Here is a 25,646-nt window from a genome sequence, read left to right on the forward strand (position 1 = left end):
CATGAAAATTATCTGCTGGGTGCTGCATAGCATCTGCAAAAACCATGGGAAGTGTCCTGTGCCCTGTTTGGCAGCAGTACAGGTGCTGGTGGTGTGGATGAGCACAGTGTGAGGTACACAGTGTAAGCAGAGGTGTGGAGCTGCCAGAATCCCTGGCTGTGTACCTGCAGTACTGGCCCAATGAGATGCTCCAGGTGTCTTGTCAGAGGGTCTGTGTTTGAACATGACATGGGTGGCTGCAGGGAGAAAGAAAGAACAGGCAGTTACTGTCTGCTGGTCTGTTTCTGCAGCAGCAAAGCTAATACAATATTGGGTTTTTTTTTGTTGTTGTTGTCCTTGAAATCTTGATCAGTAATCTGTGGAGTTTGAGAAGCTTTGGAGGTAATAAATCACTTCTTGTTTTAATACCATGTGTCTTGCCACCCTAACACGTGAAACCAGGCATGCCTTAGAGCTAGTAACTAGTGCTATTGGAAGTTGCAATGCCACCCTAAGTTTCTCACTTTGGAATGTGCTTGGGTCCTGAGCTGTATTTAACAGCTGAGGTGGAGAGGAAGCTAGGGGTCATTGATCTCAGGGTTTCAATGGAGGCATCACAAATGTTTACTATGAAAAGGTGAGGGAAGTGCAGCAGACCTCCGAGAGTTGTACTGTAGGAATGTAATCCTGGCTCTGCTGCTGACTTTGAGCTTGACATTTTACAGACCTGACTCCCTGTTTGCTCTGTCCTTTATGCATACACTTTTGAGGAAAAGGGTTCTTGTGCACTCTCTATGGAGCACTCAGACCAAAGGGGTTCTGATTTTATCTGAGACCTCTTTGAGTCCTTCTCTTACAAACACAGAAGTACAAGTTTGGGAAGCCTGAAGGATGTGACATTTGTGTATCATACACACTGCTTTCCAGGTATGTGCCAACATTTTTACTTACCCAGTGTGCTACAGTATTGATTTCACAAGTCATTATCTCAAAGCACTGACATGTGTGAATGTTAAAAGGAAATGTGATTTCAGAACTGGAGGTCTTTCAAAGCTTTGATGCTAGAAGGAAATTCCCAGCCTGTGAAGTTTGAGTGGGATAGGCAGCAATTTTCATTCTAGGGCTGGATGACACTATTTGTTTCAGCAAAGAATAATTTTCTTTCCAGCAACTGGTAAAAGCTTGAAAGAGATGTTGAGTAGCAGCTGTGGTATGTTATACCATTATCACAGGAATTTCCTACAATGAAATATGTAGTGGCAGGATACAGACAGGTCTATTTGAGAACAGCTGAGAGTAGGAGCCTTGTATTGAGACTCTGATCCAAATAGCCTTGGCGTCATGGAGAGCCTCCCAGTGCTGTGCTGAACAGTCTCCCATGGTGTACCAGATATAAACAGACCAAAGACCCTGTGCACTTCAGCTAGATGTGCTGCTTTCTTTGAGAAGAGTCATCTGTTATTCAAAAGATGATGGATATAGGATGGTGTCTTGATTTTATGCATAATGGTCTGCACGACTTTTGTGACAGACTGCATAAAGCATCTTTTTCTACAATGGAGGCATATGCTTGTGAAATGGCAGCTATTTTCATACAGTATCCCTTTATTGTGTCCTTTCCAATGCATCCCCAGCCGTGCAGTGGAACCACTGGGGTTCTGATGCATTGATGGCCTTTGATGTCCCACCAGGCCTCTGAGTGAAATATACTGTGATCACTCTCCCATGGCAAAATTGGACATAGGGTTTCAAGGGCTATGCTGCACAAGTAATCATTTTTCAAGTGTTGAAAGACACTTGGGATCTGCAAAACAGTCATAGCACTGTCCTGAAATTTATATCAGAATGCATTGGTGAGTCAGGGAAAGAATTATACCACTCTAACTTTTTCAAGTTGAACTAAATCAAAGGTGTAATTCAGGGTCTGATCTGAAGCCTACTGAGGTGAATGGAATTACTCTGTGGTTTTCTATGTTGTTTCAGTAGACTTTGCACTCCCTCCCAGGTGACATTTTCTCCTTAGAGCAATTCTGTATGTGTCTAAGTGGCAATTCCCCTTTTCAGCCTTTTGTCTGCCTCCTGTAGTCTGACTTCTCTCTCAAATATGACCCTGCTCTGGAAGGGGAAGATTGCCACTCTTTAAATTCTGATGTAGTTTGTTGACTTGGGTTTGAGTCCTATAATTGGCTTTGCATTGGCAGACCTTTGCAAACAGCAGTTGTTCTCATTGTAAAACAGGGACTTCCCTTCTAGGAAATCTACCAGATTTCTTTTTCTACACTTATCTGTTCTTTGTTAGGATAAGCACTGTGGACTTTAGTAGTGCAAACAATTATGTATGAGGATAATTCCATCTATGTCAAACATCTCATTGATTTTAATGGTGAAAGTGCTAGGTTTTAGAATGGTTTTATACTCTACAAATTCTCTTTGTAGGCAGAGCTCCATGGGCCTTAACACACGCTATGTAAAAAAATGAGAGTCTTCCTGCAGAGAAGTATGCTGGACTGGGTCTTTTCCTTGCTCCTGAATCTAGGGTCCTGAGCGATTTTCAAGTGAGCATTAGTACACTGACATGCAGAATAGAGATGTAGCAAATGTAGATTGGATGTAAACTCAGAAGTTTGCATATGAACACCAGGGATAAACTGCTGCACATGTAGTGCTACTGTTCAGCTATAGAGGTGATGCTACTGATGGACCAATTTCAGCCCTGAGCCCACATGTGGTCAAAGGACTGTGCTGCAGAATACACCAGCTTTCCACCTGAGTGTATGCTCAAGCAGGCATCAGATCCTTCCCTATTCTTTGTGAGGAAAACAGGGTGCATCTAAGGATGGGAATATTGAGAACAAGAGTGGAAGTACTCTTATTTTTCTATTCAAAAATGCAAGGGTTCCATTCATGGAAGGCTGTGCCCAGTCTGATAGCTACAACTCAGGACAAAATAGGAAGTTAGAAGGAGAACAGAGAACATAAAAAAAGATACTGTAGTATCTGGCAGGTCTGTCCTGCAGTGGGAAATGCAGACATACCTACTTAGATTCTCAAACAGAGGGTGAAGATTAAGATGGTGAAGATTAAGAGGGTGAAGATTAATTTACTGTGCTTGATGCATGCCTATACAGGAAAACAATTTTCTCATAGGATAGATGTTTTTAAAGTAGGAGACAAACACAGCAAGATTTGATGGTGAGTGGATGATGCTGGATGTATCCGCAGAGATATTCATGATGATGGTTGAGCACTGGGATGGTTTTTACAGGAACGTGAGGGACTCACAGTTACTTCAGATCTGTTAATTCAAGAATAAAAGTTGTTCAAAAAATTGTGTCATATTTCAGCCACAAGATATGGACCTGACAGAGGAATTACAAATAAGTATCTTTGTGCTGTGCTACACAAATCAAGCTGGACAAGCATAATGGGTTTTCAGGGCATGAAATTATCTAAATCAGTGAAAACTGTATGTAGGTAAGTCATTTATTTTTTCTTCTTTGCTTGGCAGATAAGATACATCTGATCAGATACCACTGTGTCAGACAACAACTATTTTCTGTCTTAGTAGCTTCAGTAAAGATCTAATGAAACAAAGCATAAACCCTTTACCACAAAAGTGGCTGACATTTTCTATTATTCACCTAATGGAAATAGCAGGACAATTTGCCTGCAGCTTTTTCCCACTTTGCACAATTACTAGAAAGAGATACTGGCAGCTCTTACAGACTTTCTCCTAATTATCTTTGCTTGAGGCAAAAGTTTGTAACCCTGGCTCTGTTTTCCTGTGGGACAGTTGCAAAATTGAGGGCTACAATACAATTTATTTTTAGGTACTACATAATATGTCTCACTGTAAACAGGTTAGGAAATCTGCAGTTGCCTCTGTAGCAAATGATTGAGAGGTAATCAGAGAAACAAGGCGAGTCTCAACTGTATTTCGTACTTCAGGGTTGGTCGGGTCTGAATCTGCTGATATTTCATTGTAATGGTTACCTGGGTGATGTTTCATACTAAATATCTCAGTTAAACTCTTCCATTGGCAAGGATGTGCTTGTGGTCTCCTAGATTATAGAATATATGCATACATACATATATATATATATATGAAGATGTAGAAATAGGAAATCAGTCATGGGGAAGGAGCTAAGTGATTTTTGAAGGCCTGCATAGCGATCCTTTTCACTCCTATGGCTGTGTAGAAATGACAGAAGTATGTATGTTCCCAACTGTACATTATCAGGGAATGAGAAAGGGAAAGGTTTGCTTTACCCTGACCTGTCAGAATAGTAACGGATAGTGAGAGTGAGTGGGGACCTATAGCATGTGTGCATGGAGTAGTTTTCCTAGCATGTGTATTCAGCTGCAAGGCACCTGCCTTCAGAGAAATGTCAGTAGAATGTGGTAGAGCATTTATCTGGTTCAGTTAAAGGTAAGAAAATATGTCCATTACTTAGCAAGGAGAAAACCTTTTTTTTTTTTTTTCCCTTCTCACCTTTAGTATTTTTATTCAGGATAATGCATTCAGCTAGTTATGACAATGGTTTATGTGATACAAAAAGTGACTATTTTTTTATGAAACTGATGCAAATAATCATTAGTAAGTTTGCTCACAGGAGAAGATTACTGTGGGCTAGTAGCATATAGAGATATCACTATACTGCAGTGGAGGCAAAGCACTGTCCTTTAAAACTATTTTTCCACCTTTAAATCAGGTTGGACATTTTTAAGTATCATGGCTCCAGACTGTCATTGGAAGAGCTTTTCTGGAGTGCTGAGTATGTGTAACCCCTCCTTATTTCTGAGCTCAAAGGCTGTTTCAGAATGAGACTCTGGGGTAGAAAGTTATACAAGTGCCTCAGCGGAATCTTCTTGTATGTGATCCCCATTAAGGACACTGTGATTAAAATTAAATGCAGAAGGCAAGATACTCCTTGGCTTCAAGGAACTACTGAAGAAGACATGCTGCCAGGAGTAAAACAAACAAATTCCACTGAATGGAAAACACGGCTTTTAAGAGATGGAGCCAACACAACAGAGATCAGACCTGCTGGAAATTTGGAGGCATGTGGGCTAATGGTAATTCAGTGTATGTCTGTAAGAAGCGAGATACAAAAAAGAGTATAGTGACAAAGAAAATACTCTTGCTGTATAGTAGGGATCAATACATCGAGGATGTTTCCAGAGAAATATCCAATGATTCATGAAAAAGAGAATTCTCATTTTCAAGCAAAATTGAAAACCTGGACAATTATTTTAAAATATATGCAATGTTTGATATTTATTTCATTACTGGGATTAGTTTTTTGGGGAGTGTGGCACCTTCTCAGCAAGTGAGACATAACAATCTCACAAGCTCTACAAAAAAAATAAACATTAGAAATTACTATGCTAATTATTGCACTTTTCGCTACCTCAAAAATACACCAACCTGGAGAAATTTCATGATAGTTTCCCAACTGTTCAGTGTGTTCAAAGGTGCCTAATTATTTCAGGGATTTTGCAAGTTCAATCTCTCTTGCTTTCTAAGGCTAAAGCAATAATAGGACGACATTGTGTGAGCATTGTCTGAGAAGAATTATCACACCACATCTTTTCCATTTGTTTAAAATGGTTTTGTATCTCTTTTGTTTGCATTTGCAGTGACACTTGTAGCCAACAGAAGTACATTTTAAACTACTTGCCAGAAAAGCAAAATTCAGGCAAACATTGCTGACTCAAGGCAGAAAGTAGGAATATAATTCAGGATTATGAGTATCTGCAGAAGAAAACTCATTAGAAATATTTTGTTTGTCCAAGCAGAGCACAGAAAAAATAGCGTTGCTGAGGGAGCTGAGTCTGGAGTATCAAATGTTTATATCTAATGGCTTGTCCACAGCCTGTAGGATAAGATTTACCTTACAGACTTTTCACAGTGTACTTTCAAACAGTGACTAAGTTACATAACACCATCATTTAAAAACCACATTATTAGTTACTTGTCCAGCTCTGGAAATTGCAATATCCCTGGAAACAAAATGTACATATGCAAGTTCTCTTGCTGCTTCTTTTGGAGCTATAACACCCAGGCTTAGAGTAATAGTAGTAGCATTTGCATCTCTCTGGAGATCATGAATTTCTAACTTGAGCTGCCATTGCCTAGATGAGTTTCCTTTCTAGAACTTTGGGAATATCCCATTAGGATTTATAGTGTAAGATCTGTGATTCTTGATTGAACAGCTAAGTAAAACTAGAGGTCACTTCAGATTAATGACTTGGAAAGCAACAGTTTTTAGCACACCTTAGCTGACTGCTTGGAAGTAGTAAAAAGAAGGTTTCAGTAAGCTGTTCAATAGCAAAGAAGATGTGTCTGTGAATCCAGAGGAGAAACTGATTTGTTTTTGGCAGGGGCAGCACTAGGCATTGGTTAAGTATGTGGTTGCCCAGAATACCACAACTAAAGAAGAATATCAGTATTAGGAGAGATGTGGTTACCCGGTAATGGCCCTGTTGAGTCACTGTTCTTTTAATTTAGAGCTATTTGTTATTATTTCTCTGTGTAAATGGCATAGGAATTGGAAAAACCTATCTAAAATTAGAAATATAATAGAGAAGGAACTGGGTAGATTGCTGATTGAAGTCTGAGGCAACCTATTATTAATTAAGATTGAGAACACTCATGAAGCTTGTCCCATATATGAATAACTTCAAAATCAACAAACTGAAACCCTCCACAGTCCTTACATTGATTGAATTTACCTGGAATATAAGCCTTTCTATTGGTGCCCTGTCCACAACTTGCTACTGCAACCTTCTTCTCCCATGGTTTTACCTGCCAAAACAAAGCACTTCCACTGCAGAGTCCTGCTGCTGATAGTGTCTGCTGCTACCCACTGTGCTTCCCTCAGGCAGGTTTCAGTGCAGTAAGGCCAGTCCCCAGCTGTTGCCGTAAAACCAAGCATGATTTGCTTTGGACAAACACTTTTATAAATGGATCAGAGTCATGAAACACAAACAGGGTAAAGTCAGGAAAGAGTAACAGTGCTTTCTGGTCAATGAAAAATGCATAGGCTTGTAGGCACATAAGCCTTCCTATGTTTTTACCTTCTTCTGGCTCCACCTATTCTGCATGTGGAGATCTGATAGGTGAGGAATACCTGAGGTCAGCCCACAAAGCTATTTTCTTTCTCACAGTCTCATGCTTCCTAGCTCTATACAGCCCTTCTCTCTATTTCCATAAATGCATGCACATGAGATCCATGTCTCATTAAACCTTTTGAACGAGGTGAAACCAGACTACATGAATCTTGCCAGAAGGCAGAACTTCAAAAAGGTGGTTATTCACCTCATTTCAATATTGAGTGCATAAATTAAGTACCCTCCAATGCCTTCAGTTCCTGCAGGAAGCTTTGTCTTGCATAAACTGGGAATAAAACCACCAGCAAGTTTATTCGAATACTAGAACAAGGACAATACTGCTATGTTGGAATATTTTCATAATTATTTAGTGCATCAGAGAAGCGTTATCAGTCAAGTAGTCCCTGAGAAGTGTGGATATCTCAAGCAAAATCACAAGCACTTGGGACCAGAATGCAAAACAAGCTGAGAATAACACAATCTGATTTCAGCAGGGTACAGAATATGGGTTTTAGCTACAGAGTCAGAGACTTAGAGATGAAAGCTAGAGCTGTGAGATGCTGCATCAGCATGATCCCAGCTGCCTCACGCTCTTATCAGCCTCTCCTGGAGACTGCAGTGCTGTTCTACTAGTGGATGTCCAGAGCTGGCAGCCAGCATCGCATCCACTGACATCAGGGCTTCCTCAGAAGGACCCAACAATACTGTCTTCAGTTTGATTCCTAAGCATTTTAGATTAATTTTCCCATTCTGTCCTCTACTCTGTTCTAGTTGATTGCTACCCAGTGGAGCAGAGGCAGCTGTGTTTTCATGGCACCTCATCTGTGCACTTTATGCCAAGCTTTGTGAACCATCACAGGAGCCAGACTAGAGAAGTGTGAGCAGCTAGTGCCATCAGCAGCAGCAAACAACTCCCTGACCACATGTGCTGCTGCTGCTGGGTGTGCCCTGTGCACTGTTTCCTGCCTTCTTAGTTTTACTTCATAAGCTTCTGAGATGTTACAGAACTGTGCCACTCAGGTCATAGCCAACATGTTTTGTAGCCCAGATGGTCCCTTCTTGTACAGGAGACAACTGCCTTATAGAAACAGGAGAAAAACAGTGCAGATAATTAGAAAGTGCTATGAAGTAAAACCAAAATTATGACACTGCACAGACTGATCAGCATTCCTAAACCCGAGCTGGAGTCAGCCTAAAACCAGTACTTCTTGTTACTGTGCAGGTGTGTGCAGGTTCACAGCAATACATTTTGTTATTGAAATGGGTCTTATTCTTCAGCTAGGTCGTGGTACAGTAACTGAATATCCATTGATGACTTTTAATAATAATTTCACATGTATGAGCTTCTTGTAGGAATAGCAACCAAAGCACAAAGCACCTTCTTTGTCATATTTCAGCTGGTCCTCTTGGACACCTGTACAGAAAACAGGCTCTGTAGCAAACTTCAAGCTAATAACAACATCCTAGGTCCACTTATTAACATCTGCAAGTTCAAAAAGTGAAGGGTCTGGAATGTGAACCCAGTGTTTTTTAAAAAAAGTCTGAGTAGTTTTAAAATGAACTAGGAAGGAGCTGAGAAGCCTTTCAGAAAGTTTTCTTTTTTTTCTTCAGGAAGTTTTCCTGTGGGAACCAAACTGGAATTTGAGAAATGAGGTCTGTGTGAGAAGAGGAACACAGGCAGTCACACTTAGCGTTCTTGCCATATCACCCTGCAGTGCAAATGGGAGAACATCTGGAGGCATTAACAGACACTGGGAGCCCAGTGTTTGCGTTTCTTCCTCGTGAGAGATTACATTTATGTTTGCAAGAGAAGATGGAAAATTATTAAAGGGGATGGGTGAAGAAGGACACATGTTGAGGCTGGGAATGTGCTAGGTTGACTGTGGGATGATTTAAAGGAGAATCTTCACATGAATCCATCTCCATGTTACAGAGCAGAACCTAAAGGGGATGTTAACTAGTAAACCTGTTGTTTTGTGAAAGGAAGGGATAGAGGGTTGCTTTGGACTGTCTCATTAGGACCACTGCTCACTACTCATCCCCTGGGGACAACCTCTCCTTACTCCCCCAAGTGGCACTCGACCCTAGAATCCATCAGTGATATGATGCTACTATCATATGATGGATTCCCATCTCCCTTACTGACAAGGATGGTGAGGACACACAGTACACTCTGCTCACCATCTTGGGATCTGTCTCTGCCAGCAGAAAGATTTGTCAGATAAGGGAATATTTTTTCTGTAGTATCTTCTCACCTTCTTTGTTAAAACAAAAAGGAGAAATTAAAAAAAAAATGGTGATATGTAAGAATTAATAATACCTCAGGTGAGGTGTAAGAAGAGGAAAGAAAAAGCCGTATTTACATAGCAAACAGCTGATCCTGTGCTGGAACCATCTGGCTGTGCAGATGTTTGTCATATCTGATCACACGGTTTTGTTATGTTATTCTTCTCATCCAAACATTTATTTTTCTCTGGATTTTTTTTTTTCTTTTCTTTTTTCTTTTTTTCCTCTCCCCACATTCTTCAGCTGTGCTTCTTAGTACTTTGGCACTTCTAGTTAGGCTGTTGATCTAAGATTCACAGCATGGTCCCCAGTGTCAGGGCTCCTACAGTGCACCCACTTTGTTTCACTATGTTATTACGGACTTCCCACACTTGTTAGCTCTCTACGTTGAGCACAGCCTCTATACACACCTCCCTTATATGAATAAATGAACTTAATTGTAGCAAACTGAAGCCTTTGTAATTCCAGTTTGTCACACAATAGTCACACTGATGCTTATTCTCTCCAAAAGTCCCAGAGTATTAATGATTGTTATTTACGTCTCTGCAAACACAATCTTAAAAGCAGTAACACTATATTTGAAACAATAACTATGTGAGACATTTCTAAGACCGATCATGTAGACATTTAGTTAGTATTGCTTTATCTTGTGCATCAAGGAGTAAATGAATGTCTTTTGTAGACTCTGTTATCATTGTTGTCACAATACCTACTCTATGTATTGCTTTGTAAGTAATAATGGGGTAGATGTTATCAGTGGAAGAGCAGCACAATGGGCTTTAAGAATCTGCAATCAGGACTTCTACTAGCTTCTCCATAGCAGTATCTGCAGCATGTTACTGGCTTCCATCCAGCTTTTGTGAGGGCTGAGCTGATGCTTCAGTATGGTTCATCAGCACAGAAAGTGTGCATTAGTGTCCAGATGTGCAACAGAAAGTAGCCCATGAGTGTGCTTTCTATCAGTGTTTACTCTGAAGAATCTGAGAAGATGCAGGTTGGATGCCTGGCATTAAAATGCAGTGAGAAGAAAGGTTTTTGTCAGGTAGACAAAGAAAGGAGGGAATAGATGGCCCGAATTAAGTAAGAATACTGTGCTAAATAATGTTAAGATGGTGGTCTGAGTTAATAGAAAACAGGTGAGAAGACTTCAGAGTGATACTCCAGTGTGAATTTATTTTTCTTCTCAGTTAGTGTCATTACCTCATGTTGTGTTTATACAAAATACTTCATTATGATGGAAGGTGAGGACGTTTAGAACAAAAAAAAATTGCACATGGTAAGGGCTGTTTTCTCTTGAGGAAATATTTAGAATCTTCCTTAGAAAGCTTACCAACTGTGAGGTCAGCAACATGGATATAAATCTTCAAAAAACCTTTTGAAATCAATGTAATTATAATGGATTTATGGGCATATAATCTTCCTTTTACAGATTATTTACCTGATAAATGCTAATGACTCCTTGGAGGTGAAAGTGAAGGGAATTTGGGATTCTACCCAAGGAATACAAAATGGGACTTTGGTGTATAAATCTTCCTTAACTTTTGAATTATTGCCAACAAATGAATTTTTTTCCCAAGCAAATGCAAAACTCCTTTCTGATTTTTGTGTTTGAACAGTAACAATGAAGTAAAACACCACAACATTTTGAGGTTCTGTCAGAGACAGATCATTCCCATGGTGGATACAGAGATCTCGTTTTCTTCTAGTATTTTCCCATTTCTTCACTGCAGTGATACAGAAGATTCAAGGTGCAAGCTTTCTTCCTGCTCTATTGCAATCCAGTTTAGTACTTCTCTCACTCTTCATGGCTTAAGGACTTTCAAGCTTCCTACTTAATTCTGATGTTCAAGAATTGTTAACTTTCATTTCCCATGGATGATCAGAATGCCATTTTCCGCAACTGTTAGTGTTAGACCACAGGGTCTCCTGAGATTTTTTACAAAGCTTGCTCCATTTTTGCAACTGGTTTTGTGTGCAAATTTTTATGTCAGGCACCAGGTGTTAATAAATGACAGCAGTGATTTTTTGTTTCAGATCAAGATCTATGACCATGAGTGAGCTAAACACAGAAGAATATGAAGGATGGTGGTGACATCTCCATTCTCCATACCATTTCTAGAAGAAAATTAATGATTAACTCTTTTCAAATGAGCTGCATCACGAAAGATATAATTATGTGTTTATTGGTTGCTGTAACAAATGCATATTATTGGGTTTGGGGTTTTTTTTGGTTTTTTGTTGTTGTTGTTGTTGTTGTTGTTGTTGTTTTCCAGTTGAGTACCTCTAAGTAGTATCCCAGGAAAGAACAAACAATGAAGCACAACTGTATTATAGAAGGAATAGTATGGAGGAAAGACTAAAACTCTGAAGAAAGGAAATATGACAATCAGAATCTGTTTTATCTGCTGGAGACTCAAGTCACCAGCTCCTCTCCATAAAAAGGATGTTAAACTTAATTTCCAGTGTGACATCTCACCTATTTCGCAGTTTCACGATAATGGAGCTAATTGCTAACCTCATATCTCAAGTGCTTCATTTCCTTCAGTCTCACTAAACAGAACAAGTGAGGGAGAGCACCTCTCTGCCCATGAAGACACACTCACCAACGGCTGAATAATGACCTGCTGATAGTCTCTGATAGGACCTTGGGTACCCATTGGGTGGTAAAAGGCTGTGCTTAGTGATCAGCTGCACAACCCTAAGCCCACACTCAGGTCATGCTGCACAGCCACTGGCCTTATTCCAAGCCTTCTCCACCATCACAGTATGCTTATGATTAAGCTTTGAATGAATGCTGCAATGTTCCCCATTCTGCACAGACTTAAATTTCTCTCACTTTCTGTGAAATGAGAAGTCTGAAGTTGCATATGTAATATTAAAAGCAAAACAAAACCAAAAAGGCACCTTACCATGCTTACCGAGCCCAGAGAGGTTAAAAGGGTAATGTACTCTGTGTTCTTTGCATTTGCCACTGGGATTAATACTTTCAAGTATTTCTCCAGGGTGGGGGTTAGGAGTCCGTTTTAACTGTGAAAACAGATGTTTGACTAATGACAGGACTTTAGGGGCAACAATGGTAAAAAATATGAGGCTTGCTAACTACAAATTAACTGACATCTTCAGAAAGTATTCCCTAAGGACTGTATTCATTGGACTTGGTTGCTGACTTAGAAATCATTGGCAAGTTTTCTTAACAGTTTTTCTATCATCTCAGCAAGTGTTCCTGTGTCAATGTGGATAAAAATTACATGAACTATTCTTCCAGTATTCTGCAGCTTTCCTACACTTGTTTAGCAATCACACCAGTGAGGTGCAGGCCACTTGTTTGGCTACATTAACTCCTAGGAAGGTCATGTAGTGGAGATAATAATTAACACTACTGCTACTACTACTAATAATGCGTTCTAATTAGCAATGCCTCATATTTATTTCCATGAAAAAACACAAAGAGAACAATTAGAGTATTTGTTAGAGAAAACTCTTAGCTACAAAACACTCTTTTTCTACACAGTCACCACCATTAGCTATGCATTTTTGCCAGGGACAAACAAAATCCACATGGCTATCTAGAACACAGCTTATCTTTCACCACTGCTGAAAAGCACCAGCAGCTGCCTCACTGTGCTCACTTCCACTGTCTGGTCTCCAGAAACGATCAGCAAATGTTGATGAATGTCAGTAGGTGCCCTTTTTTTTTCTTTTTCTTTTTCTTTTTCTTTTTCTTTTTCTTTTTCTTTTTCTTTTTCTTTTTCTTTTTCTTTTTCTTTTTCTTTTTCTTTTTCTTTTTCTTTCCTTATTACTTTCTTTTCTTTTTCTTTTCCTTTTCTTTTCTTTTCTTTTCTTTTTCTTTTCTTTTTCTTCTTTTTCATCTTTTTTTCTTTATCTTTTTCTTTTTCTTTTCTTTTCCTTCTTTTTCTTTTTCCTTTCCTTTCTTTTTCTTTTTCTTTTTTTTTTTCTTTTTCTTTGTTTTTTTTTTTTTTTTCACATGGAGGAATTCAGTGGTGCTCCTTTGCTTCTATGTCAGACACCATTTTGTCAGAGTACCACTTTGCTGCCATCTGTCATAAGGAAGCAAAACTTAATGGGATATTGGTAGGAAGTTTCAACCTCTACTACTGTACCACCAACATCTGCCTCTGATGTTTTGGGCCAACATAATATAATAGGAGACGCTGCTTTCAGTGTAGCCTTCTTTAATATAATAAATAAAAATTAGAAGATTTACACAAACTTCTTTCTGTTTTGCTGCCTCTGTGGGTTCTTTTGTAGGGGGCTGTCTGTATTGCTGGCATGGGCAGGTTTATTTAATAATATTGTGGGGTTCTTTTATGCCAGTGTTGACTTTTCAACTGTGTCTAGCCCTTTTCTATGAATTCACATTCCTTAATGACTTTCATTTACCTTTTTATAACATGTTTAGGATTCTCCATTCAGGCTTCCTTAAAAATCCACAACTACTAATTCAGGCCTCACCACTGAAGCAATAGATGAGGTTGGAATATGGCCCTGGCAGCTTTGCGACGAAGACTTAGTTGCCTTTCCTATTATCACAAATTCATTATGATACTGACAGTCAGAGCACACATTTTGCCTGTAAATAGTTTTCCTGTTCCTTCATAGATTCGGTACACCCATAATCAATGTCTGGAAATTATATAATATGAAGTTTAGAGTTTGTCTGCATCCACCAAATCTCACCCAGGCTTACTCAATTTGTAAAACATACATTTGTAGCTGGAAAAAAAAACCACACAATCTCTGTATTCTCCAGGAGGTATTTATCAAGCCTATCTTGGCACTAGCTGTGCGTAGTTTATGGTCAGTTTCAGCTAACACTGGTCTCCCATAAATAAAGAACTTTTTTTTTACAGACATGGCTTAAGGCCAAGGCCTCCTTCATTCTTTCAGCATATTTACATTCAGTCTTTGTTAGTGACCATGATGCATTAGCCACTTGTCTCCAGCTTCAACTGTGTTATTGAAAGAGGATTGTGCCAATACTCTCCTGGGATGCATCCATGGACAAGCTACTTTTGTGCTTATTGTTGTAGTATCTCAGAACTGGGGCCTCTTTAATTAAATCCTTCAGTTTCTCAGGCTCTCTCAAGATTTGCATCTGTTGTTCTTTGAATATTTTTGAGCAGGCGTGCTCTAAGTCTGTTCATTCAGATAACTACTTTAGTTGTAAATTTCTCTATGCAAAGCACAATTCCAAGAAATTGTTGCACTCCTTTCTTTGCTGCAGCAATTGCATAGTGATGGCCCTAGCACTATCATGATCTTTACTGGGACACCTCCACTCCCATCCACACCCTATGCAGACAGGCTCTTACCGTCAGCATTTGTTTGGCTGAACTTCGCAACACCAAATCTTCCCAAAGATGCCAATGCATGTGATTATGCTCTTCTCTTTCTCTATCAAAATCTGTGTCTGGGTTTCCTCTTGGCTTTTGTTTGAATTATGCCTATTCTCTTTTCAAGGATGCAAGATTGCCTCTGTGACTTCAAACCCTTGACTTTCTGACCTCAAGCACTTTCTGTATTTCTGTTTCAAAACTTTACATTTGACTATTTCACTTCAGGCTTTGCAGGTTTCTGGATCACAATGTCATTGTTAATTCCTTTTATATTTTTATTTTTTCTTGAAACCAGGCAAATTATTGAAAAAGCCATGTGTTCTCGGCAGCAACAAAGATACTGGTATCATCCTCTCAGCTGCTATCCACCATCTGTAGATGCACTCACCAAAGTGGAAGTTTCAGTGCTTCCCTGTGTGTTTCCCTACAAAGAAGAAGCTTCACACAGCTCAGCTGTGGTGTGTTGATTTGTTCTGCTTTGTTAAGCCGATGCGGTAACTGAACATGCAGGACAAAGGACTCATGTTTTGAAACAGTCTTGTTTGACTTTTGTGGGCCCTGTCCTCACCTTGAACTCAAATGGGTCCTGAGTCATCACTTGCTCCACCTTCCCAGGATTTATTTGTCTTGTTCAGCCTCTGGGATTCATTGTTCACGCAGAGCTGGACAGTGGAATACTTTGTTTGAAATGAGATCTCAATAGCCAAACGTTGCACACTGCATTGGAGAGGAATCTAACCAGTTCTTCTCAGAAAAGGCAACATTCACTGGATGTAACTTCACTGTGTAGCTTCTTTATCACTGTGTAAATCCATTTTAGGACTCCACTAATGTTGGTACTTGCATATAAAAAAAGTCCTATTTGCTGTTATGCAGCAAATGCATATGCAGTCCATATACAGTTTTATGGACACAAGTCTACTTACATGCGAATTCTTGTGCTTCTGTTCTGTTGTTATTTTTATTTAATCTGTTTTATGTTGTTTGTGGGTTTTTTTCTTCTTTCTCTCCCTCTCTCTCTCTCTCTCTTTTTTTTTTTTTTCCTGAGCATGTCAAGTTCTGAAGAATGAGTCCCAACATAGCTAAATTATAAAATAAGTAAAGAAATAAGTGGATGGAAGAACTATCTTCTCTTAGCTGAATAGGTTTTTAGTTTTTCAACACTAATGGCAAAGGAGTCTAACTGAATAATACGACCAAGAAAATGAACAGTTTTCATGTCAATAGCTAAATATGCCCTGCAATTACTGGTAGACAACCTTCTGCAAAGAACTTTGTTTCCATGTCCTCAATTTATGTGGGCAGTCCAGGACCTATCAAGGTATGGTCTTTGTGGATTCACAATTATCCCCGAGTTTTACCTATGCTTGGTGTATTATCAGGTGTGATGTGAAGCCAGCAGCAATGAAATTATTTGCTTTCCTCAGTGCTTATCATTCTCATGTACTGAGCTTTTGGTTGCCAGCAATTAGCAAATGATTTGCCTTTTTTCAGATGGAAAGAATAGCTGTAGAAAAGCACCAGGCAAGGTATCAAGAGCTAGCTATACTCTTTAAATTAACCTTGAAGACAGAGAAGTTCAGGAGGCAATTTGTGTAATGTGCATCTTTATCTAGCCAACTGGCATTTGGATTTTAATTTACTTTCACTTTTTCCTAAGGCCAAAAATTCTTTGGGCCTTACACTGGGAAAAATTCTGACTGATTTCACGGTGTGCTTTTCAGTACGAAGTCATCATAACTTGGCATATTTTATGTAACAATCATTTTCTTATCAGATATACTTAACAACAACAACAACAAAAAGAAAACATTAAGAATTCTCCAAATATTCTCTAATATCTCTCAAGATCATGGTTATAGATTTTTCTAGTGTGTTATGCAGTATTATCCAGATTCCAGCCTATGAACCTGAGGTGACACAGTGGCTAAAAAGCCAAAGATATACACTGGCATCTCTCTTGCCTTCCCAAGAATGGCAAAATATTCCATGGCAAAGGCATACCACAGCAGTAGCTCCCTCAGCCTCCTGGGAAGCAGTAGAAACAACTGCTGAAGTACTGAGAGGTTTTACTGAGCTGTGAGGAGCTACCACTGCCTTCAGTTCCTTTCCATGCCCTAGCAGCCTCAACAGTGCACAATGACATCTCTTTGACAAGCCAGACACACAGGCATATACCCCTCTTTCCAACTCACCTGTGAGCCAAGTGCAATAATTCTACTTTCCAGGGAAGTGTTTTTATCCCCATGGCCAGCAGGATGCTGGTGACATTCCCACTAGACCACACAAGTGTCCTGACACTGGTATCTTACCCCTGGCATCAGAAAGGCTGAACATGTAACTGAGAGTTTGGAGGGAGCTGATTGTGAGACACTGAACAATTGAAAGTCATTTTTTTCCCTATAGATAAACAACAACAACAAAAACCAACAAGAAAGCCCTTCCAGCTTTGTTGTGTCTATGTGCTTTTCACTTCTCATTCTAAACAGTGTTCAGATTCTTAATACTTGTTGCAGAAAACTGTTTATTCCAAGTAAATACAGGAAATTCCTTTTTGGTATTCCAATATGTCTAGGACAAAACAAATGCTGCTGTGGTTTGAGGTATCTTTGCTCAGATCATCAGTCTAATAACCCCCCCTCATTAAACAATAACAAAATATGCTTGTTTCTTTACTGGAACCATATAAATGAGCAATAGCAGGCTTGCATTGAAAGCGCAAGCAACTCTTGCTGCTCAAAAAAAAAAAAAAAAAAGGAATCTGCTACACATATGTGGGCATTGAGGCTTTGCTATGTATTCTGGTGAAAGATGGGATTAGAGAGTCTGCTTCTCAGCACAAGAGAATCATAAGAAGCAGCTATAACAGGCATGGGCAGCTTTCAAGTGACCTGTTATGCTGTTGGGACAAAAACAAATGTAAGAGGAAGAAGATTCGCTTTCTGCATACTGCAAACCCAGGTTGCAATCAGATATTAGCACAGTCAAGAGGATGAGCTTTGGTCTATGATGATGTCCACAACCATCTTCAGCTTCCCTAACTCCTGGCTTCTGTAGCTGTTGGCAACCTAATTGCTGCCTGGAGAGAGAAGGGAAGTCAAGATGAACTGCCTACACTGCAATGCATTCTCAGGGTCAATGTTTGATAGTTTACGTCTATTCTACTACTTTTTAGCTGGATGCTTTCAGCTTTCCCTGCCCAAATCTTGTTTTGATCTGTCTTAACTTGGAAGCAATGCCCTGGAAGCTGATGGAGCTACACAAACATGTGATCCCAACAGAAAGAAGAAGCGGGCTCTTTTATGCGACATACTTTATGTGAAAGACCTTACTGTGAACTCAAGACAGTGAAATGCTTGCCTGTTGGTCTGCTCAAAAGCTGAAAGATCTTTTTGTAAGTCGCCTCAATTGTATACGAGAGCTTTATTATATACCAACATGTATTTAATTTCTGTTCTTGGAATGGTTTGCATTAGTGTTCCTCAGTACATATCCAATTTAGATTTATTAATAAGATAGTTCTTGTCCATTAATAAAATAACTGTAATTAAAAACATATTTCTTGCCATTCAAAATCCCTGAAATCAATATATTTTTTGTGCCTTCTTAAGTATGTTTTTAATAATCGGTTGGAATTACTTTTTTTTTTTTTTTTTGCAGGAAAACTGTTTTTAATAAATGAAAATTAATGATGCACTTGTAAATATTAATTCTATTAGAGAAAAGGGACTAAACAAACCCCATGTAGCTTGAGCATAAATAAAAAGATGCAAACAGATTAAAATTTCAATTGCTACAGTATGAGGAAGAATTTAATGATGGTTAATGATAGCTCTTTTTAAATATCCATTTTTATTTGTTTCATTTATATTATTTCATTATGTTAGTGTAATTGCCTTTCAGGTGCAGTTAGATCTCTAAAAGACAGGGCCTTTTTCACTTTTCCAAAAGCTCTCTTATTGTCAGCTCACAGAATAGGTCAGGGTGAGCTGCTGGCTCTGCAACTGAAGCCCTGCTTTACTCTCCCAGGTCTTTCAGCCTTTTCTTATAACAGAGATGCACCAGGCCCCAGTCATCTTTGCAGCCCTCAGTTGGACTCTCTCCAATAGTTCCCTATCTGTCTTGAACTGGGGAGCCCAGACCTGGGCACAGTACTCCAGATATGGCCTCACCAAAGCAACATAGACTGGGAGGATCACCTCCTTCATTGTGCTGGCCATGATCTTTTTAATGCATCCCATTGGCCTTCTTGGCCACCAGGACACACTTCTGGCTAATGGCCAGCCTGCTGTCCACCAGGACACCCAGGTCTATCTCCACAGAGCTTCACTCCAGCAGATCAGCCCCTGACCTGTACTGATGTGTGTGGTTATTCCTCCCCAGATGTAGAACTTTCGTGTTGGTCTAAATAAGATTCCTTTCCATCCAGCTCTCCAGTCTGTCCAGATCTTTCTGAATGGCACCACGGACTTCTAGTGTGTCAGCCAGACCTCCCAACTTTCTATCAGCAAACTTGCTGAGGACACATTCTGTCCCTTTGTCCAGGCCGTTGATGAATGGCCTGAATATGCATCATTCTCTGTAGTGATTATTAAAACACCATGCATCTGAGACCAGAAAAGAACTGAGCAGAAGGGTGTGGAAGCATAGGAGTACCTCCTGTTCCTTCTTCCTCAGAGCTGGGAGAGCAGTGGGCAACAGAAACTTCCTCAGGCACCTGACACATACAGCTAGAGCTCACCAGTAGAACTCATTTTCATGGCATCTAGCAGAGAATTGCATTGGAAATCCTGAGCAGAAGAGTGTGGTTAAGATACATGATGCTTGTAGGTAACTCAAGCTTTATCCAAGTATGGAGCTGCCCTGAAACATGCAGCAGGTTTAATCTCTGTCCTACTTTATCAAGGTCTGGGGAGCTGAAAATAATGAACAAAACCAGTATGCAGTCTCTTCTATCCATCCCTGCACAATGCACTCCTTTCTCTGTTACCAAAAGAGTTTAACCATAACTAATGATCAAGACATTGTTTTGCAGAAATTTTGAAACTAATATGAAATGATGACTATGTCAAGCAAAATACTTGCAAGGAGGTTTTGTTGTGTGGGGGGATCAAAGGACAGATGAAAGAGACTTTTATTTATAAACCACTTTTATTCTTTACCCCACTGGGGGCTGTCATAATATAAAAGGAAACCCCTTCTTTGACCTTTCTGTGCTGCTTTATAAGGAAATAGGCGTGAGACAAATTTATTAAAACATTACTTGAATTCTAGAAATAAAAAAGTCATTGTACTCAGAACCATAAAGCTACAAACATGCTCAGCATCATGTGCAAAATGTGAAAATAACTCGATGATTATTTTCTCTTAAAACTATTAACTAGCCCCCTGTATTGTAATCTGCTCACAGAAAAAGTGTAAAATATGTAAAAAAAAATTCTCTTTTGCTCAAGCTACATTTTAATGCAAGCTAGTTTCATTTTCAGTGTCAAATCCACAAGCATTTTCTGACTCCTCCAAAATACCCATTTTTGTACTGCTGATAGAATATGACTGTGTCTCACTTAAGATATATATATTTTGTTTCTCCAAGCTGTATGCTTGACATTTTCATTAATATTTACAGCATTATCACCAGTATAATTAAAGCATAACTCAAAATACATTTTCAGGCTGTTAACATTTTTTTGACTGTAGCACTGTTGCTAAATCCCACTCTGAACTGAGAGCACCTCTCCTAGTAAGCACGTCTGATATGCAGATTGAAATTAATCTCTTTCTAGGCACCAGTAACTACATTCACAGAGGCTGACACTTTAACTCTCTGCGTCCAAAATTTTGATCCTTCTGTTCAGCTGCTGCCTGACTTGTGAAGATGCCAAATTTCTTCTGCTCTTTTATTTCTCCCATTAAGATCTCTATGGTGCTGTATGTGTCTGCCACAAGCTGGACAGATATGCAATTGGGGCAGCCCTGCTGTGCTCCTCTGGAGTGTAACTCACAGGGTGTCCCCTCTTGCCCAGCTTGCCATGAGCCTCCATCCCTTGGTTGGCTGGTTTCTGAAAATTGACTTCTATACTGGCTCTTCCAAAGTAAAGAGGCCGTGCTGCTTGCACAGTATACTGAAAATGCAGCTGAGAGTGGGAGACAGAAGCCAGGGTCCACATTCTTGTTTCATGTGGGCAAGATTTCAACCAAGTTCCCTGGAGAAAGACTATAAAACCACCAGAAAAAGTCAGCAACAGGAGTGGGACTTCAGCCATGCTTTTTCTTGTGTTACTGAAAAGGTCTAGTCTGGTCTGGGCTCCAAGCTCATTTCCTGGCTCAGAATCCAAATGGAAGAAGTCAGGTACTAACTAAATACTCTTGAGGAATTCCCAGCGGGCTCTGCTGCCCTGGTATCCCTGATCATCATTATGAGCCACAGTACATTTTGCTTAATGTCATAAGCCAGTAACCCAAGCTCTTTTCCAGACAGGCTGAAGTCGAGATGTTCAGGCCTAGAGGAGCAATTGATAAGATCTCTCATTTGTGCTTCAGTTTTGAAAACAGCTTTCATGAAAATAACATCTTGAATTCAACAGGACTTCTTACCTGTGTAAATAAGGCTGTTTTCCAGGCACCAGATAGATACAAGATGAGTGCGCACCTCTGGTGACTGGAGACCCAAGGCCAGCCCCTCTATTTCAGTATCTCTGGAAATCTTTTCTTGGTCAGAGATGGGAAGTGAAAATGCTGAACTGCCTGATGGTAAACAGTTCTATTCCTGCACTTCTGCCAGACTGCTGCCAAAGCATGTTAACACAGACTTTGTGCTCCTGAGATTTCCAGCCCAATTTGCAAATCTGCTCATTCTGACAAAGTCAGAATAAATTTCTCTGCTACTTGCTTCCCTGTGCTGACCAAAGCCCTCTGAGATCCACAATGCCTCTATCAGACAATAAACTGGAGTCAACAGAACACTCTGTTCATCTCGCTGAACTAAACTGAAACTGCATTTTCAGTTTGGCTTTAGATGTGCTTGTTAGCAATGGTAAACATGGTTGAACAGTTTTTTTTTTGCTGATAATTAAGTTTAGAGAAGAACTGAATTACTAAGGGGTTGTATGATGGACATGACTCAGTATTTCTGGGCTTAGATTTTTCCAGGAAGGCTGTAAGAAGATAGGAGGTTAAATTAAAGAAAGAAAGAATAAGCTCAGTCACAATAGGAGTCTGGAATCACCTTCTTACAGAGACATGTGTTTCTTCTTAAGTCTGAACTCTCCTTAATACCAGAGCTTCAGATCTGAAGACACTTTGTGCTGATATCAACAGGAAATTCTGTTATCATGCCAGTGTATGAATCATGACTGAAATTTAACCTGATATCTGCTCAGCATTAGGTGATCTTGTGTTTGGCTGTATACACTTTGAATTAAAGTCTATATGCTTTGAGATATAGCTCAGGCAAAATATCTGTTGAAATCAATATCATTTATTGACAATAACTGAACAAGATGACAGGACTGGGCCATCATAGCCCAGACTTCTAAGAAATAATTTCATATAGCTGGAACAAACAGGGGCATATGGGAAATGTCAAATAAAAAGAAAAACCTGTCAGTGTTCTGCATTGTCTTCTATCTTACATTTCATAACAGTCAGAGGGAACTAGTTCTACCATCCATCTAGCATCCAGTGAGTCCCAGCCTCCAGAGGCAAAAGAAGTTATATGTTCACAAGGACTGACACTACACTGGAAAACTGAGATTGCGTGTGAGAGTGAAGTGGAACCAGTTCTTGCTGAACTTACATATTATATGAACTGGCATATTATCTTTTCATTAACAAAACGTTGGTTCTTTTATTGTAATTTGAACACACCTTTTTTACTTCCTTGCAATAAACAAATGTGCTTGTTTTGTACTTGAAAAGAAGAAGCTTTAGATTTTTTACAGTGAATGAGTTAGGCATGTATCAAACAGCTGCAACATGTAATAGGGGCAAAATCTTTCAGTCACTTTTACAGGAACAGTCCTGTAAAATGTTTGTGGCTAAAAAGTCCATTTTAGTTTTTTTCCCCCTCAGCAGTATCTGCTAAGTTAATAGAAATCATCACGTCTTCCCACAGGCTTTGACTCAAAATAATGCATAGCAGGCATTGGACTGGTCTCATGAGGTTTTGCAAGAGAGAGTGGAATGGATGTTCATCCAGACAGCAGGGGAGAAAGGCAAATCTCATGAGTGCAGTGTCTTGTGGTACACTTTCCAGCCTACCTCAGTCTTCTTCCTTCAAACCATGCAGCATTTCGGGCAGTGGTCTCCTTACTGACTCTCCTCATTGGCATTAAGTGAAGCAGCAGGAGCAGCAGCCACTAACAAAAACACAAAATACAGAAAAATCCCTTTCAATGTAAAAACAAACAAGCAAACATTTTTCATCTATGACAGTTATCCAACATTCACTGGCTGCCCAAAAATGTTGTAGAGGCCATCAAAAACAAGGTGGACAAGGCCATGAACAGCTAGACCATCCTTTGAGTGGGGAAGCTGGACATTATGTCCTCCATAAGATTCTGCCAACTTCTACATCCCTGTGGTTCATAGTCTGCCCCATGAAAATGCCTAACCAAGACATTTCTTCTTATTAACTGTTGTGCACCCGAAGAAGTTTGTTTAGCTGTACTCCCAAGGAATTCAATTGCACATTTAGGAAAGAGACATTTTATACAACCATTATGTCCACATCCAATTTCAAGATAAAAGAACCCAGCATCAGCTCTTTAGGAGTCAGTATTTTAATCTGTTGATTTTGCTTGTATGAAAACAAATATGAATAGATGAGTTCAATCTAGTTATATGTGCTGAGATGCATGCACAGAATTTAGTCTGTGGTTCATCTTTCAAATCTTCCATGTCCATTGGAGTATCCTGACCTCTCAGCTGCGTTACTTTCTGTTTTCCTGGAGTAAATAATTACTTTAATGTTTCTCAGTAGTTTCCAAACAATTTTCTTCCTGTTTAGCTAACAGCCTACTTCCCACCACACAGCTGAAGACTGTGTTAATTTTTTCTGATGAACATAAATAGTCCTCCCCACCTTGGGAGGGAACCAAATAGAAACCATCTAAGCGCTGGGGACTCTGCTTACCTTTGCTGCACTACAATGCTGGAGGAGAGGATGGGAGGACAAGAGCTTGCCCTTATCCTGTGGGGCCATGGCTCACTGCATTTGCTGGCTTCAACCCAGGCAGTCTGGAGCACTGCCACACCATCTGTCCTCTCAGCTGGGCGCGGGGCTCCCACCTCACAGCAGCACCAGAACAGTGTGAGCTGTGTTCTCTCTTTAGTACAAGCCCCCACGCACTTTCTGCATTGATTCAAACTAGCTGATCTTGCCATGCTTGTGAAGACTGGATTGCCCCATGCCATTCTGCGGCAGAGACAGCCGCTGTTGCAGGTGGTTGAGATCATATGTGGTGCCTCAGTTAAATCCAGCAAGGATCATGAGTCAGAGCCTGCATTCACAATGAGTGAGCTTGAACCCAGAACTAATCTGAATCACTGGTTTTCAAATTAATCCTGAGCTGAAAATTACTTCAACACAAACCCTTGTGTATTAGTACCATTTCAAAGAGTATCCATCTTGGCTTAAAAAAATTCAGACTATATCTGTGTGCAAAACAGAGTTGAGTGGATTCCCAGATACCAATGGCAGTGGAGAAACCCAGCTTCTGAATCCCAGTTTGGTGTCATAGTGATCTCTTGCAGGACCTGAGGGAGCATGCTACCCTGGCACTGAGATTTGTAAATGAAACACCTTGCCCAGTGCTCTTCTGGGAACATCTGGCAAGCTCTTTGGAGGGGTACCTCAGCGCTAATCACCCTGGCTGTCAGAAATTAGTTTTTGTCTGTTAAATCCATGATGAGCTTTCCACCCTAAATCTTCTTCTGCCCTCTTCTGCTTCACTAAAGAATCAACTGCTATCAGCAGACTTTCCCCTTTGATTTCCTTTCAGATAAAACAGATTGACTGAGTATATTGAGTTTCCCGCCACCAGGCATGTTTTATGGATCATTCATCCATTGAGTCATGTAGGTCTTTTGAACTATTCTTCATTTTTCAACATCAGTTTTAAGTGGGAACGCTGAATTTGGACACACTAGTGCATTTGTTCATGTCAAGTTACAGAAATAACCAAGCTACCTTGAGTGGCTTGAAGATGTAGTATATTAATTTTCCCTATGCTCTTGTTCAATCCTAATCAAATAATGACCCAGGCTAAAATAATGCTATTGCTATTCAGTTCACTTTACTGAAGAACCAACCTCCAGGCACCCATACTTGAGAAACAAATAAGTGCTCTGAATTAAAAAAAAAAAAAAAAGTATATAAATAAGTGTTTTAGTTTGCTTTGCAATCTTGACTGAGGAGGTGAGGTGAAGAATGTGGGATCTTCCGTGACAGCTCTCCCATTAGCTCTGATGGAAGAAATCTTTTTTTAAGCAAAAGGGATTACTTCCCTCAGAGCTTCCTTTCATCCCAGACAACCAGAGCATCATAAAGGAGAGAGCCCATGATCAGTAATGATCGGTGGAAGTGAGTGAGCAGTCAGAGCATGGGGGATCACCAGAGTTTCCCATGTTACCAAAGGAATACCAATTAATGCAGTTACTGCTGTCACCAGGGCCCAAAGGGAGACTTTTACTGAGACATTTGAATTCAGTTTGCTGCTACGATGTTGTCTCATGGCACTTCAATCTCACACAAGCACAGTACTCTTGGGGACAGGGGGATAGGTCAAAGCTGCTCTGCAGTGTCTAGGAAAGCCAATATATTACCATGCAGCTGGTAATAAAATTTTGCAAAGAGAACAAAAGAACAACAACAGCAAAAAACATACAACTTCTTTCTGTTTGTTTTGTTTG

The 25,646-nt window shown here is 39.9% G+C and overlaps 1 long non-coding RNA gene across 1 annotated transcript; it reads right to left on the reverse strand.

Moving 5' to 3' along the window:
* On the reverse strand, positions 1-24,178 carry LOC107306040. The gene is made up of 3 exons (XR_001551967.1): positions 23,869-24,178; positions 22,995-23,092; positions 1-236 (listed from the first exon to the last, which is right to left on the reverse strand). It is a non-coding gene; the product is annotated as an uncharacterized LOC107306040 (long non-coding RNA).
* Between the last annotated feature and the right edge of the window lie 1,468 nt (positions 24,179-25,646).

Source organism: Coturnix japonica, chromosome Z (genome assembly GCF_001577835.2).
Source record: "Coturnix japonica isolate 7356 chromosome Z, Coturnix japonica 2.1, whole genome shotgun sequence".
Taxonomy (NCBI): domain Eukaryota; kingdom Metazoa; phylum Chordata; class Aves; order Galliformes; family Phasianidae; genus Coturnix; species Coturnix japonica.